The 13869-nt window shown below is 43.4% G+C and overlaps 1 long non-coding RNA gene across 1 annotated transcript in view; it reads right to left on the reverse strand.

Moving 5' to 3' along the window:
- Positions 1 to 2395: 2395 nt before the first annotated feature.
- Positions 2396 to 13869, reverse strand: part of LOC140629011 (uncharacterized) — a 37425-nt gene continuing 25951 nt past the window's right edge. Inside the window, exons 3-4 of the long non-coding RNA XR_012026886.1 lie at positions 2744 to 2895; positions 2396 to 2541 (exon numbers count right to left, since the gene is read on the reverse strand). This is a non-coding gene — a long non-coding RNA (uncharacterized lncRNA). The remainder of the gene's footprint in view (positions 2542 to 2743; positions 2896 to 13869) is intronic.

A 13869-nucleotide genomic window follows, 5' to 3' on the forward strand; every position in this document is an offset into this window, starting at 1 on the left:
TGTAGCAGATGAAAACATACAATTTCTCACCTGTATGTCATTTTGGCTCCTGTGCAGGGCTTGCATAGTATATCTTTGCAAGCATAAAGGAAATAAATCTCACCTTCACAAGTACACAGCAGAATGGAGACATAATAATTCCAGGGGTGCCTGGGTGGCTCAGTGGTTGAGCGTCTGCCTTTGGCTCGGGTTGTGATCCCAGGGATCCTGGGAGTCCCGTGGAGAGCCTGGTTCTCCCTCTGCCTGTGTCTCTGCCTCTGTCTCTGTGTCTCTCATGAGTGGATAAATAAAATCCTTTATAAAAAAAAAAAAAAAACTCAATTCCAGCAGTCTCCATGGCTGCCCAAAACACAGCAGCCCGGTGTATCCTTCCAGAGTCTCAGATAGTTGGTAGGGATATGTTTGGCTCCTTGATAATTCTTAGAGCTAACTTTCCCAATTTTTAAAATCCAATTATATTTTTTATATCCATCACATCTTAAAATATTATTTTGCCTTTTTTCTCACCACTTCTGATTTTTCCCAATTAGTAAGAACTGAGTACTAAATTACTGAAGAAGTACTTATTCAGGTCCCAGATGAGAAATACTATACAAGCACAAACATTATCACAGCCCAGCAAAGGGGCAGGGAGAGGAATGTGCGGGAACTTCTGGTGGCCACAGGTGGGCTCCGAACTATTATGTATCAGTTTCCTGTTGCTCACTCACAAATTGCATGAAAACTTAGTATGAAGCAAGAATGACCATTATGTAGCACATTCCCTATGGACTAGGGATTTTGGAATAGCCTACCTGGGTAGTTGTGGCTCAGGGTTTTCTGTGAGGCTGGCATCAAGATGCGTAGGAGGGCTGTAGTCATCTGAAGGCTTGAGGCCAGGTAGGAAAATCCAATTCCAAGGTGGGGTGTGGACAGAGCTGGCAATTCAGTGATGGGTGTTGTCAAGAAGTGTCAGTTCTTCTCAAAGACTTCCTCACGAGTCAGATGTGTTCATATCACAGGACAACTGTCTTCCCCAGAGCGAGTGGCCCAAGAGAGAGCCATGGCCTTCTGTGACCTATCCTCCAAAGTAACAAGGCCCCCTCATTTCCCTGATGCTCTGTTAGTCCTAATACCAGACTGGTCCGTCCTCATCAAAGTGGGGACAACTACACAGAATGTGACTATCAAAAGGGAAGAACCATTGGGTGCCATCTTGGAAGCTGGCCACCTCACGGTTTCCCAGAAAACAATGAGAGAATTGCCAGAAACCTCTGGTCGTGCGAGAAGCTTGAGGGGAAGAGTAAGGTCAAGAGCCAGTCTTGAGGGACGGCTGGGTGGCTCTGAGGTTGAGCATCTGCCTTCAGCTCCGGCTATGACTCCAGGATCCCAGGATCGAGTCCCGCATCAGGTTCCTCCTTGGGAGCCTGCTTCTCCGTCTGCCTGTGTCTCTGCCTCTGTCTCTCTCTGTGTGTCTGTGAGGAATAAATAAAATCTTACAAAAAAAAAGAAAAAAAAGACCAAGCCTGGGGCTTCGAAAGTGGCTCACGGCGCACCAGGATGATCGCCAGCCCAAGCGGGAGCACCCAAAGACGCACACGAGGGAAGGAAGGCCGTGAAGGCCCGCCAATGCCCCAGTCAGTGGCGGAGACGGCTGGAGACGGCGGGCCAGAGACGCGCCTGGAGTCACGGAGGGGACAGGAGGCCAAGGCAGGAGCGCAGAGCGGCGTCGGGGCTGCCCTCCGGGGCTCCGCGCAGGTCACGCGCCCTCCCCAGAGCATCGCTGCGGCGCAACCCAACCCGCGCAGAGCCACAGCCCCTTCCAGCCAGGACGCAGGCTCTCGGTCCGGAGCGCTCCAGCCGCCGCCACGCCGGTGTGAAAGCAGAAGGCTGCCCTGAGGCGACGCCCCACCACAGGCCGTCAGGCCCGGGGCGCGGGGCGGCTCGCGGGTGGGGCCGGCGCCCCTAAGAGCCCCGTTCTGTGGGGGGCCCGCAGCCTCGTCTCTCACATGTGCGTCTGGAAAGCCGGGGCGCGCCACGTGACGCTGCAGCCAGCCGCCGCCTCAGGGCGGCGCAGGACGGAAGTCTCCAGGCGCGGCCACACGGAGTCCTCTACTTCCGCGCCCATCGCGCCCCCCGCGTCCGGGAGCTTCGGAGGACTCGGCTCCCCGCCTCGCGGTGCGGCCGCCGCGCACATGAGGAGCCCCCAAGGGCAGCGCCGCCCTCCCGCACGCGGGAAGCTCTGGAGGCGGCTGGGAGCCCGCGGCCGCAGAGGCTGCCGGGAGCGCGGGGGTGGGCGGGGCCGCGCCGCCGCGGAGGCTGCCGGGAGCTGAGCGGTGGGCGGGGCGAGGCGGAGCAGCCACGCCCACAGACTGGTTCCTGACCGCACGTGGAGCGGGAGGCTTGCTACCTGGGCCTGCGGGCACCTGCTGCCTCTCACGTCACCGCGGTCCGCTCGCCGGCACTGGCTGGTGTCCACGGAAGCGCTGCCCGTGCTCACATTCTCCGGACTTGCATTGCTTTGGGCCACACGGTCGCCGACACTCAAGGAAGACACGGAATCTGTGTTGGAGGCACAGGTAGAAGGAAGAGGTTAGCGTGCACATCCTCTGTCCCCTGCACCAAGAAAGCAACAAACTTCCGTGGAGGGGCCTAGAACATTCCCATGCATGTCCAATTGCCCAAAGAGAGGGAAGATCAACCTCAGGAGGGGCCTAGAACATTCCCATGCATGTCTAATTGCCCGAAGAGAGGGAAGACCAACCTCAGCTACAAGACAGGTGGACAACAGAGAGGATTCGCCATATACCAGGGTCTTCCACAAAACCCTCATCCGTCTCTTTTTTAGGACACGTGGCTTTCTCAATGATACATCAGGGCAACTCCCCCTGGAGCATATTTTCCAGAACAGTAGTTCTTCAAGATCCATCATGGGGAAGAAAAAAAATGAAGATTTTATGGGGGAAAAAAAAGAGGTTAACATTTCCCCCCATTTGACATGCACAGAGCAAAATGTTAAAAGCACAAAACAAAACAGGCTTTAAGAAAACTTTTGGCTCCATGTAGCACATACTAAGCGTTCTAGACTCCATCTCCTCCTTCACTCTTAGGAAGAGAAGGCTGACTTAGTTGACCACATAATGTGCTCTGTTAAAATACCCATCTTTCTGGAAGCTGCAGGTAGCCTTGGGATATCCTTCCATCAAATGAAACCTAAGTAGGAGACTCCTAAAGACTCTGGAAAAAGTTTTAGGTTTCCTGATGAAGGCATCTTTCCTCTCACCATCCCTCCTTCCCTCCATCCTTCCTGACATTCTTCCTTTCACCCCTCCATCCCGCCTTCCCTCCATGCCTCCTTTCTTCTTTGAGCCTAGAGCATACACATTTGGGGAAGCCATTATGCAAGGAGGAGGCAATGAGCATGAGGATTAAAAGTACAAGCTGAAGACAAGAGAGGAAGAAGACAGTCTGGGATGCTGGGGAGAGTGTGAAGTCACTGCAGCAGCCTTGGACTATGTCTGGATCTTTTGTAATGTGAGAAGAAATTAATTCCTGCTTGGTTAAAACTGTGAGTCAACTTTGTCACATGCAGCCAAATCCCACCATCACTGATACGATTAGCCCAGTATTGCCCAAACTTATTTGGACACAGAAACTCTTTTTCCTTGTAGAATCATTAACCACATCCCACAGAACTGTTTTTCTGTCAAGCATATTTTAGGAAAGAGTGACCTAGTAGCATTAGAGCAGATTGAACAGGGAGAAGGAGGGCAGCTCCCCACCATGATGTTATAAGAGCTGATGTGCTGCTCCTTGGGTGGTGGAGGGGGTACCAGGGAGAAGAGAGTGTGTTTTAATGGAATGTTACCATAATTGAAAATAACTCAAAGAATGAGAATCAGAAATCCTGGAAGCATTACGTCAAAAGTGTATTAGTCACCTTTATCTTCAGAACACAAATATGTTCAATATTATGCCCCACTGTGAAATTTATAATGTAGTTTTCATTACTAATTTGCATTACTTGGACAAGAGTTATAATTTAAAACATCTTCCACGAATGAAATATACTTCCCAGCTGGTTGCTACTCCTGCCTTCTTCCACCTACAGTAATTCAAAATAAGCACCAGCTCTTTATGATTATTATTTTATAAATTCCAATGGCATGTAGGTCTGGGAGAGGCAGTGTGCATTTGCTGAGAAGAAAATTAGAGCTTCAGCACTATCCCAGGGCTGTGCTGTCCAAGAGGGTAGCCACTGGCCACATGCAGGTATTGAATATTTAAAACCTGACTAACCTGAATTGAGAGGTGCAGTAATTCTTACAGAATTTGGAAGATTTGGTATGAAAAAAAGAATGTAAAATACCCATTAGTAACTAATTTTTTTTAAAGATTTTATGTATGTATGTATGTATTTGACAGAGAGAGCACTCAAGCAGGGTAGCAGCAGAGGGATGGGGGAAGCAGGCTCCCGGATGAGCAGGGAGCCCTATGTGGGACTCCATCCCAGGACCCTGAGATCATGATCTGAGCCGGAGGGAGATGCTTAACCGACTGAGCCACCCAAGTGCCTCAGTAGCTTATTTATTTATTATGTGTTGAAATGATACTATTTTTGATGTATTGGAGCAGTTGCACATTATTGAAATTAATTTCGTCAGTTTTTTAATCACATTTTTTAATTGACACAGCTAGAAAAAATCTAAAGTTAACCACTATGGCTGGCATTATATTTCTATTAGATAGATGTGTTTTAGACACTCTTTTCCCTTTACTGTATTGTGACCTTTTTGAGGGAGGCTTTGGGCTTCAATTTCCCCACCGATAGGGGGCGTGATTGCTCCCAGTTTTAGATCTATGAACTGTAAAAGTTGTGCATGTCCTCTTTCCCTTTTTTGTCTCTTAAGGAAAACAGTCACTTGGATATTTTCCTGGGGAGAACACTGAGCTCAGAGTGAGAAAGCCTGGTTTGAGTCCTGTTTCTGCTGCCACTCCCTGGCCAGTGACCTTGGGCAAGTTGCTAATCATTTCGTATCAGTTTCACATGGAAAGAACCCATATTTGAAGTGTTTTAAAGAAAATCCTACCTGAATGTGAAGCTGGTTCTCAGTAGACACATGGTTATCTTGAAAGCAAGCGTGTTTATTTATAGACAGAGAAAACAGTACATAGGAAGAAGTGTTTAAATAATGGAGGAACGTTTTATCAGCTTGCAGCCCACAACCATCTATACTTCGGTATAGAAGTATATAAAATGCCTCCCACAATGTCCACATTAGTTATTTTCTTTTTTTTTTTTTTCACGTTAGTTATTTTCAATCATTCTGCTGAAGGCTGAAGCGATTAGCACTTAGGTTCCCAGCAGGAAAGGAATCTCAGTAAGACAACAAATATGTGTCAGGTGCTATTCAGGAACTGAGAATACAGCTGGAAAACAAAAAGTCAGACAGGGCTCCTTCCTCTCATGGTGCTTATTTTCCTATTTTCCAGAACTTGCAGCATCATACAGATATGTGCCATAGCAGTAAGAAACAAAAGCAGCAGGCACAATAGGTTCGCAGGTGTCAAAGTTTCTATAAACACAACTGAAAGTTCCTCTCTGTTAAAGTTAGAACTTTTGAGAGATTACATGCAAAATGTCTAAGAATTCTGCAATGAGTTTAAGTCCTGTGATGCAAGTAAGTGGCAAGTCAGGGGTGGATAAGTATAGGATGTCTAAGAAGACAAAACAGGTCAGATGACAACAGACACTCAGAGCGATGCTAGACGCCAAATGAGAGGAAAGTCTGGGGATCTGAAGCAGAGAGCATAGGTAGGGCCTGGAGCAATTTCCTGAACTTTGGCTTTAGCTATAACTTTGGCCACTCTCTAGCTATAGCTGGGTAGTCTTCCTAAAATTATTTTTTAATATTTTATTTATTTATTCATGAGAGACAGAGAGAGAGAGAGGCAGAGACACAGGCAGAGGGAGGAGCAGGCTCCATGTAGGGAGCCTGATGTAGGACTCGATCCAGGGACTCCAGGATCCCGAAGGAATCCTGGGCCGAAGGCAGCCGCTAAACCGCTGAGCCACTAGGGATCCCTCTTCCTAAAATTCTTTATGCATTTATACTTTATCTGTTATTACACTACCAGCAGTGTATGTACTGTCGCCATTCATGTCACTCAAGAAATCACTCTCTTGTGTCTATAAAGAATCAAGTTAGAATCATTGCCTCATATATTTTATAGAATACTGGCTCCTGGGCCAGATGTCATCAGACACATGCAGTTTCCTGACCACTTGCAAGTAGAATGGTGTCCAGACAAACCCTTTCCTGATCTCATTTCTTCATTCATTCAACACATATGTATTGCATGTCTATGTTATGGGTTCAGTTGTGTCTCCTCAGAATTCATATGTTGAAATCCTAACCCCCAGGACCACAGAATGTGACTGTATTTGGAAATAGGTCCATTTCAGATGTAATTAGTTAAGGGAGGATGAGGCCATCTGAGGGTGGGGGAGGTTAATCCAATATGACTGGTGTATTTATAAAAGGGAGAAATTTGGAGACAGACTCACACACAGGGAGAACGCCATGGGAAGATTGGAGTCCTGCCACAAGCCAAGCAACTACCAGATGCTAGGAGAGAGGCCTAGAACAGAGCCTTCCCTAGAGCCTTGAGAGGGAGCCTGGCCCTGCCAACACCTTGATCTCAGACTTCCAGCCTCCAGAACTATGAGATAATCAATTTCTGTTGTCTAACCCACCCAGCGTGGGGTGCCTTCTGCAGCAGTCCTCACCGACTAACACAGCCTGCTGAGTGCCAGGTCCTGCTCTGACTGCTGAAGCAGCCTCACAGGTCCTTGCCCCACAAAGCATAAGTACTGGACAGCTGAGATAGAAGTAAGATGACTTCAGATGGTGACCCAGGACAGCCCTTACACATGCTGCATTATAGATTCTTTATTTTACTGCTCACAAAACTGTCCGCACCTATAGACTTAAATCAAATATAAATAGCTGTGGCGCTAGTATCCATTCCATTCCAGGGATAAATGGCCAATGGGCATTCAGAATCTCCTATTACAGAACTTCATACTTACAATTCAATCCTACTTCCATTTTTCTTCCTTGATGCACATGGTAGGATGCTTTTTAATCAGCAATATTTCTCCTATATTCCTTCTATGTAATATAAACTTACATCTTTGCAGTACAAGTCCATAAAACCTTACCTGACATAAAGCCTACTAAGACAGGTTGAGAAAAAGAAGTCTTTTCATTGTATATCATTGGGAATTTTTTTTAAAACTTTAACAAGAGTAGACAATTATATGAATGGAAAGTTAAAGTAGGAAGTTGGGATGATTTATGGGCCACTATGCTGGCAACCCCAAAAGAAATGTACTAAGGTGTATATTCTATAATCTAATAAATGGATAAAAGATATTATCATGAAACTAGAGAATGGGTTGCCTGGGTGAAGATGCTTGGGTAGTCTTTTATGACTTAATCTGAACATAAAACTGTAAAATTTGTAATATAGTCAATGTCAAACTGAAAAAAAAAATTTTGATATGGTTTGACCATTCATATTTACCTATTGCCTGAAATACTTCTTAGCCAGAAAAAAAAAAAGTTTTCTGTGTATGTTGATAGATACCAGAGAGATGATAATGATAGATAGATAGATAGATAGATAGATAGATAGATAGATAGAATGATAGATTTGGAGAGATACATATAATTGTATCCTCAGAAGTAAGGTGGAGAAACCTGAATTTCCTAATCAGTTAGGTTTCCTTTTTTTTTTCCAGTTAGTTTTTCAAACTGTCTTCCTCAAATCCTAATGTGCATGTGCCTCTTTCCTCTGGTGGAGCATTTGTCCTTTTTTTTTTTTTTTTTTTAACGATTTTATTTATTTATTTACTGCAGATAGAGAGACAGAGAGCATGAGAGGGGAGGAGAAGCAGAGGGAAAAGCAGGCTCCCAACTGAGCAGGGAGCCCAATGTAGGGCTCGATCCCAGGACCTTGGGATCATGACCTGAGCTGAAGGCAGAAGCTTAACCAACTGAACTACGTAGGCGTCATTTTGTCAAGACAAGTCTTCATTGTTTTTCATGGTATAGAGCTCTCCCAGCACTGCAGACACTTGGCATCCATGGACCCTGCCCACTGTACCTTCAAACCTTCAGTCATTAGGATGGCAAAAACCCCTCCCTGCACACTTCTGACTTCTCATCTTGATCAGTGGTTATCACCAAGCTGCCATCAGGTTTCCAATCTGCCTAGAGCTGCCCTGTTTGATGTTGCAGAAATATCTGGATTGGGTAGCATTGCATAAAAATACATTGTTTTCTGGGCACCTGGGTAGCCTAGTTAGTTGAGTGTTTGACTCTTGGTTTCAGCTCAGATCATGATCTCACAGTTGTGGGACTGGGCCGAATGTCTGGCTCTACACTCAGCATGGAGTCTGCTTGAGATTCCCTCTCTCCCTCTGCCCTTCCCCCAGCTCATGCCATAAATCAATCAGTCTGTCTTTTCAAAAAATGCATTGTCTTTCCATCAGCAGTACACCAAAATGCCTGGCCCTCTTGAATAACCAGAATATTTGCTAGAAACTAGGCACACCTTTACACATGGCCAGTCTAGAGGACTGTTACCTCCCCTCCACTGCACATGGTTACTTCCATCTTTATGGCACCTTTGTGGCCATTAGCACATCTAGTTGGACACCTAATGCCCAGATTCTGCCTTGAGCATGACAGTTGATGCCTGAGTCCCCAGAGGTGTGATGGACTTCTCTGAGATGGGGCCTGGGCAACAGGACTTTTTAAAGCCCCCCAGATGATTAGAAAGTGCAGCCAAGGCGGAGAACCCTGTTCAAAGTGTGTTCTTTGAGTCTGGTTAGTCCAAGGGTCCATGAACAGACAGCATCAGCATCCCCCCAGGGGCCTATTGGAAATGCAGAGCCTCAGGTCCTGGCCCTGATGAGACTGTAATGAGACCCCGTGATGATCTGTAAGCCCCTTCCCTGAGTAAAGTAGATATTCCAGTGATTTCAAACAGCACCTCCACATGGATAACTGCCAGGAAAGCCTTCCCTGATACTGTATACTGTGTTTATACTATGATTACATAAAACTGCCATGACTTTCCATACAGGCTTCCTGCTGGTTCTGAGTTGGGGAGTTTTGCTTATAATTTGGAGTCTGCAGGTTTTCTCCATTTCCCGTATTCACTGAAAATATGTCTTGTAGTCTTGTTTTCCTTGTAGCTGTCTAGGAGACAATTCAAAACTAATCTGCCAGCACGTTCCTACAAAAACAAAAATCACTTCTTTGGACTTTAAAAAAAATTATGATTTATTATCTCTGTTCTCTGTTTTTTCTCTTACTGGAACTGCCATTGTTTATATATTGGACATCCTAGAGTGGCCTTTCTAATTTTCTTATCCTTTCCTGTTATCCATTTCCTTGTCTTTTTTCTCTACTTTTTGGAGATGTCTTTAATTTCATTTTCTGTAGTAAGCTCTTTCTGTGTTTACCCATATGCCCTTGGCACATAAATTTTCATGTCTCCAAGGCTGTCTTCCAACTGCCAACACCTAACAACTGTCAGCCTGGGGACTTTCTATGGCGACAGTATTCCACTGGGCTCTTATGACCAGCAAGCTATAAATACTGAAGAATTATTCTGCCTTGGGAACAGCCTCCAACTAATAACTGGTTGACTTTTTCCACTCAGCATATTTCCTTGGAGATACATCCACATTGCTGTGATTAACAATAGTCTGTTCCTTTTTATTGCCTAGTACTATTCCATTGTATGGATGGATACAGTTGGCTTAACCATTCACCTATTGAAGGATGCTGGAAGTGTCCAAACTGTTTCCAGTTTGTAACTATTACAAATGAAGCTTCCATGAATATTCATATGTGGATCTTTGCATGCACATAAATTTCATCTGTCGGAGATAAAAGCCCACATGGGCGATGACTGGGTCATGCAATATTTTATTTGCATGTTTTGTGCTGCCTGGTTCTTAAACTAGAGAGCTTTTGGACTTCACCCAATAGCAATGGAAACTGTTTGTGAACTTTTGGGCAGATAGGATGCAATCAGACTATTACTATATGAAAAGGAGCAACCTCATGCAATATGGAAACTAAATTGAATATGAAGAATCCAAGCAACACTGTAATCATGAGTAGAAAGATAAAGGGCATGAACAGAAAAGAGAGTGGGAGTAGACAGGAGACATGGATCAAGGGGGCAAAGTTCTTTGGAATCTTTCAGGGTTAATTCCATAGTTGGAAAAGGATACCCTTGTAAAATATGACCCTCTGGACTTCTTTAATCCCTAAGAGGATATTTGAGGAGAAATATAAACAAAGCAAAGCAGAAGAGAAACTCGTGCTTAAATTTATTTTTAATTAATGTGTCCATTTAACATTAAAAACTATTCCTATAAACAAAACTATGGCTTAAATAACAGCTGAGAGGAAAATCTCCACCTCATTTTTTTCCTGTCTGCAGCCTCTATGTACTGCTTTTAATAAAATAAAACATGATGTGCTTCTGTGGGTAAATTATGATTTTCCCCTAATATATTCTAATTCAAACTATTTTCAGAACCCAATCTGAAAATTGCTCCCATATCTATAAAAAGCACATGTATTTTGAGAAATAAAAGATGAGAAACAAGAAGAAAAAGATACTTAAAAAAAAAAAAATTCTGCAGCCTGTCTGGTTACAGCTTGAGCCAAGAATCTGATGTCCTGAGAAAATAATTCTTTCCGACAGTTTTAGAAAAGGAAGAACCCAGATAAAAATAAGCCTCTAGCAAATGGAGCCTGGACAAAAATCCATCCCCCAAAAAAATCTAATTAAAAATATATATTATCTCACTTGCATATCTTATTTTGGGTACCTTAAAAACAAATTGTTATTAAATCCTTTCAAAGAATTGTCCATCTTTATCATAACCCCCTATCTCTGTAGTTTATTCTTGCAGTGGTAAAGTTGGGGGTGGGTAATGGCTTATTTTGTTTTGTTCCATTTTGTTTTCTTCATGACCAATCCTGAGAGGTGGAAAGCAGCCCCACCATTCCATTTTTCAAATTTGAGTGTTTAGGAAAGCCAGTTTCAATAAAGAAGAAAAACCAAGCAAAACAAACAAGGAAACAGAAAACCTACAAAGATACATGTGCACTCAGTTTTGTAAAGCCAGGGAGATGACACCATTGATGAAATTTGGTGACAAAACAACTATGAGTAGCCCAAATCAAAGACACTGTGGACTCCTGAATCTGGATATTGTTTTCCCTATATGAATCTTTTTCCCCAACTGCCTCTTTCTCTAGCTGTCCCTCTGTTCTACACAAGGAATGCAGGGTTCTGTCCCAAGGATGACTTTAATGAGATGTTAGGCCAAGCTTCACGTGAGGGAGCCACCTCAAAACTCTGAAGCCACTTCTCATGAGGCTGTATCAGGAGCATCTCCTAAAACACTTTGGGGTTTCCTGCCATATTTAAAGACCTCAACAAACTCCTTCCAATCCTCCCAATAGTGGAGAGACTTTAAGGAATCAGATACACATCACAGTCCTCTAACTAGCTTGTAAATCCTGATTTTCCCAGGTTCTTTTCCATATGAACATGTTCATTATTGAACCACAGCACATACAAGTGTATTCCATGCCTAATGACCTGTTGACTTGAATTACCATTATAGGTGTTAAGGTCCTTATGTATGCATAACTTCCAGCCAAGCAAAGGAGAAAAAGGAATATTCCTAGCTTAAGAATGATTGCATAGATGAAAGCTTTTAAATCTTTATCCATTAAAGAAGGAAGTGTCTTTAAAACCACTCTTTTGTTCAAAAGTAGAGCTCATTTATGGTTCTCAAATTTGCTGTATTTGAATTCCTTTTTTTGAACCTTAAAACATTTTTCTCTGTATGTTTAAGTAGATCATGTCCAGTACTGGCATTTTACTAAGCACATTCTCCAATGTTGGTTAAAACATGTAAGTGTTCGCACCATGGTAGCCAGTCTCCAAAATGGCCCCCAATGATGATCACCAACCAGAATTCATATCCTTGCATAGTTCACTCCCACACTACACCAACAGAATATAGCAGAAATGATAGTGTGTGATTTACGACCCTAAGCCATAAAAGGCATCAATGCTTCTACTTTGGTCGTTTCCATCACCCATTTTGTGAAATGCCCCGCACCATGCTGTGAGGATATTCAAGCACCATGTGAAGAGGCTATGTAGAAAGGGATTAACTTGTCAGGCAATTGAGGGAGCTGCCTTGAAAGTGGATCCCAGTCCCAGTTAAGCCTTCTGATGACTGCAGCCCTGGTCAACAGCTGACCACAGCCTCCTGAGAGAATCAGAGCCACAACCACTTAGCTAAGCCACTCCCAAATTCCTGATCCTTAGAAACCCAAGAGATAAGAAATGATTACCATTGTTTTAAGCCTGCTACATTTGGGGGGTAATTTGTTACAAGGCATAGTAATTTGAACACACATATCTATACGTAAAGAACATTGATTACTCAGAAAAGGACTCAACTCCAACAGGAAAAAAATTTCTCAAGATGTCAAGCCTTCCAGCAGATTATTCAGTGGATCAGATAAAACACTTTTTTTTTTTTTTTAAAGATTTTATTTATTCATGAGAGACACAGAGAGAGAGGCACAGACACAGGCAGAAGGAGAAGCAGGCTCCATGCAGGGAGCCTGACGTGGGACTCGATCCAGGGTCTCCAGGATCACGCCCTGGGCTGCAGGCGGCGCTAAACCGCTGCGCCACCGGGGCCGCCCACTTTTTTTACTGACAGTCTTTAAAGTATCACAAACCAAACATGAATATTTTGCACGTCAATTAAATTTTTTTTCTTTTTAGAACCACTGCACCTCTTCCTACAAATTCCTTTTTCTGATTATACTCTGATAAAAGGAGTAGAGATGGTCTCTGTGGCTCTCCAAAATTTTTCATGAATGTCTACATAGAGTTGCCAGCAACCCATGTGAGTTATGAAGTTACATGATATATAATCTAATTGACAAAAAAAATATTAATCAAACTGAGACTGGGTTGAGTAGGATTTAAATTTTTTGACAAAAGAAAGCTTCATAACTTAATTGAATTTGAGGAGAAATATTGAGATAAAATTTTAAATGGTCTATCAAATATTTGCATTGAAGAAGGGTTAAATTCATGTTTTTTCTTTACTCTGTGCATGTAATGGACTGAACATTAAGAGGCGCAGTATGAATAAAACTAAACTGGATATGCCAAGCCCTCTGATTTTTAAGAAATAAATTATTTCTCTCTTTATAGAGTCTTACCAACCACACTTGCTGTACCTTGCTACATGTTTCCAATCTTGCTACATCTATGCCAAGATGAAATTCTTATCACATTAGCCAACGTCTTTTAGCCAAATGTATCAAATTGTATTCATGGAATCAAATGTATGAGAGCTCACAGATAAGTGGAATAACTCAGTTCATGAAATTATATGGGCAAATCCAATATTCAGATGGCCTCTAAAGGGAACACAGCCTGTCATGCACAATAAAATTTAAAACAAAAATTAAGAAGGTTCTCCCACTGTAGCAGGGAGTTTCCCAAGCGTGGAAAACTGCCTTCTGTATTCTGGGTAATTACCCAAAATATAAAATGTCTATTTAATAGTTCTTTCTTCAGCCAGACATTTCTCTACCCACAAACATCACCTTCTCATTCCCAAATCCACTCTCTAATTTTATAAGGAAATATCCTGGGGGCAGGGGAGAATGGGGATAAAAGGAAGAAAATTTAGTCAGTAGCTATCCTGTTTCCTGTGTTTCTGGATTTTATTCTTTACATTATGGAAAA

The sequence above is a fragment of the Canis lupus genome, chromosome Y, assembly GCF_048164855.1.
Source record: "Canis lupus baileyi chromosome Y, mCanLup2.hap1, whole genome shotgun sequence".
NCBI classification, from domain to species: domain Eukaryota; kingdom Metazoa; phylum Chordata; class Mammalia; order Carnivora; family Canidae; genus Canis; species Canis lupus.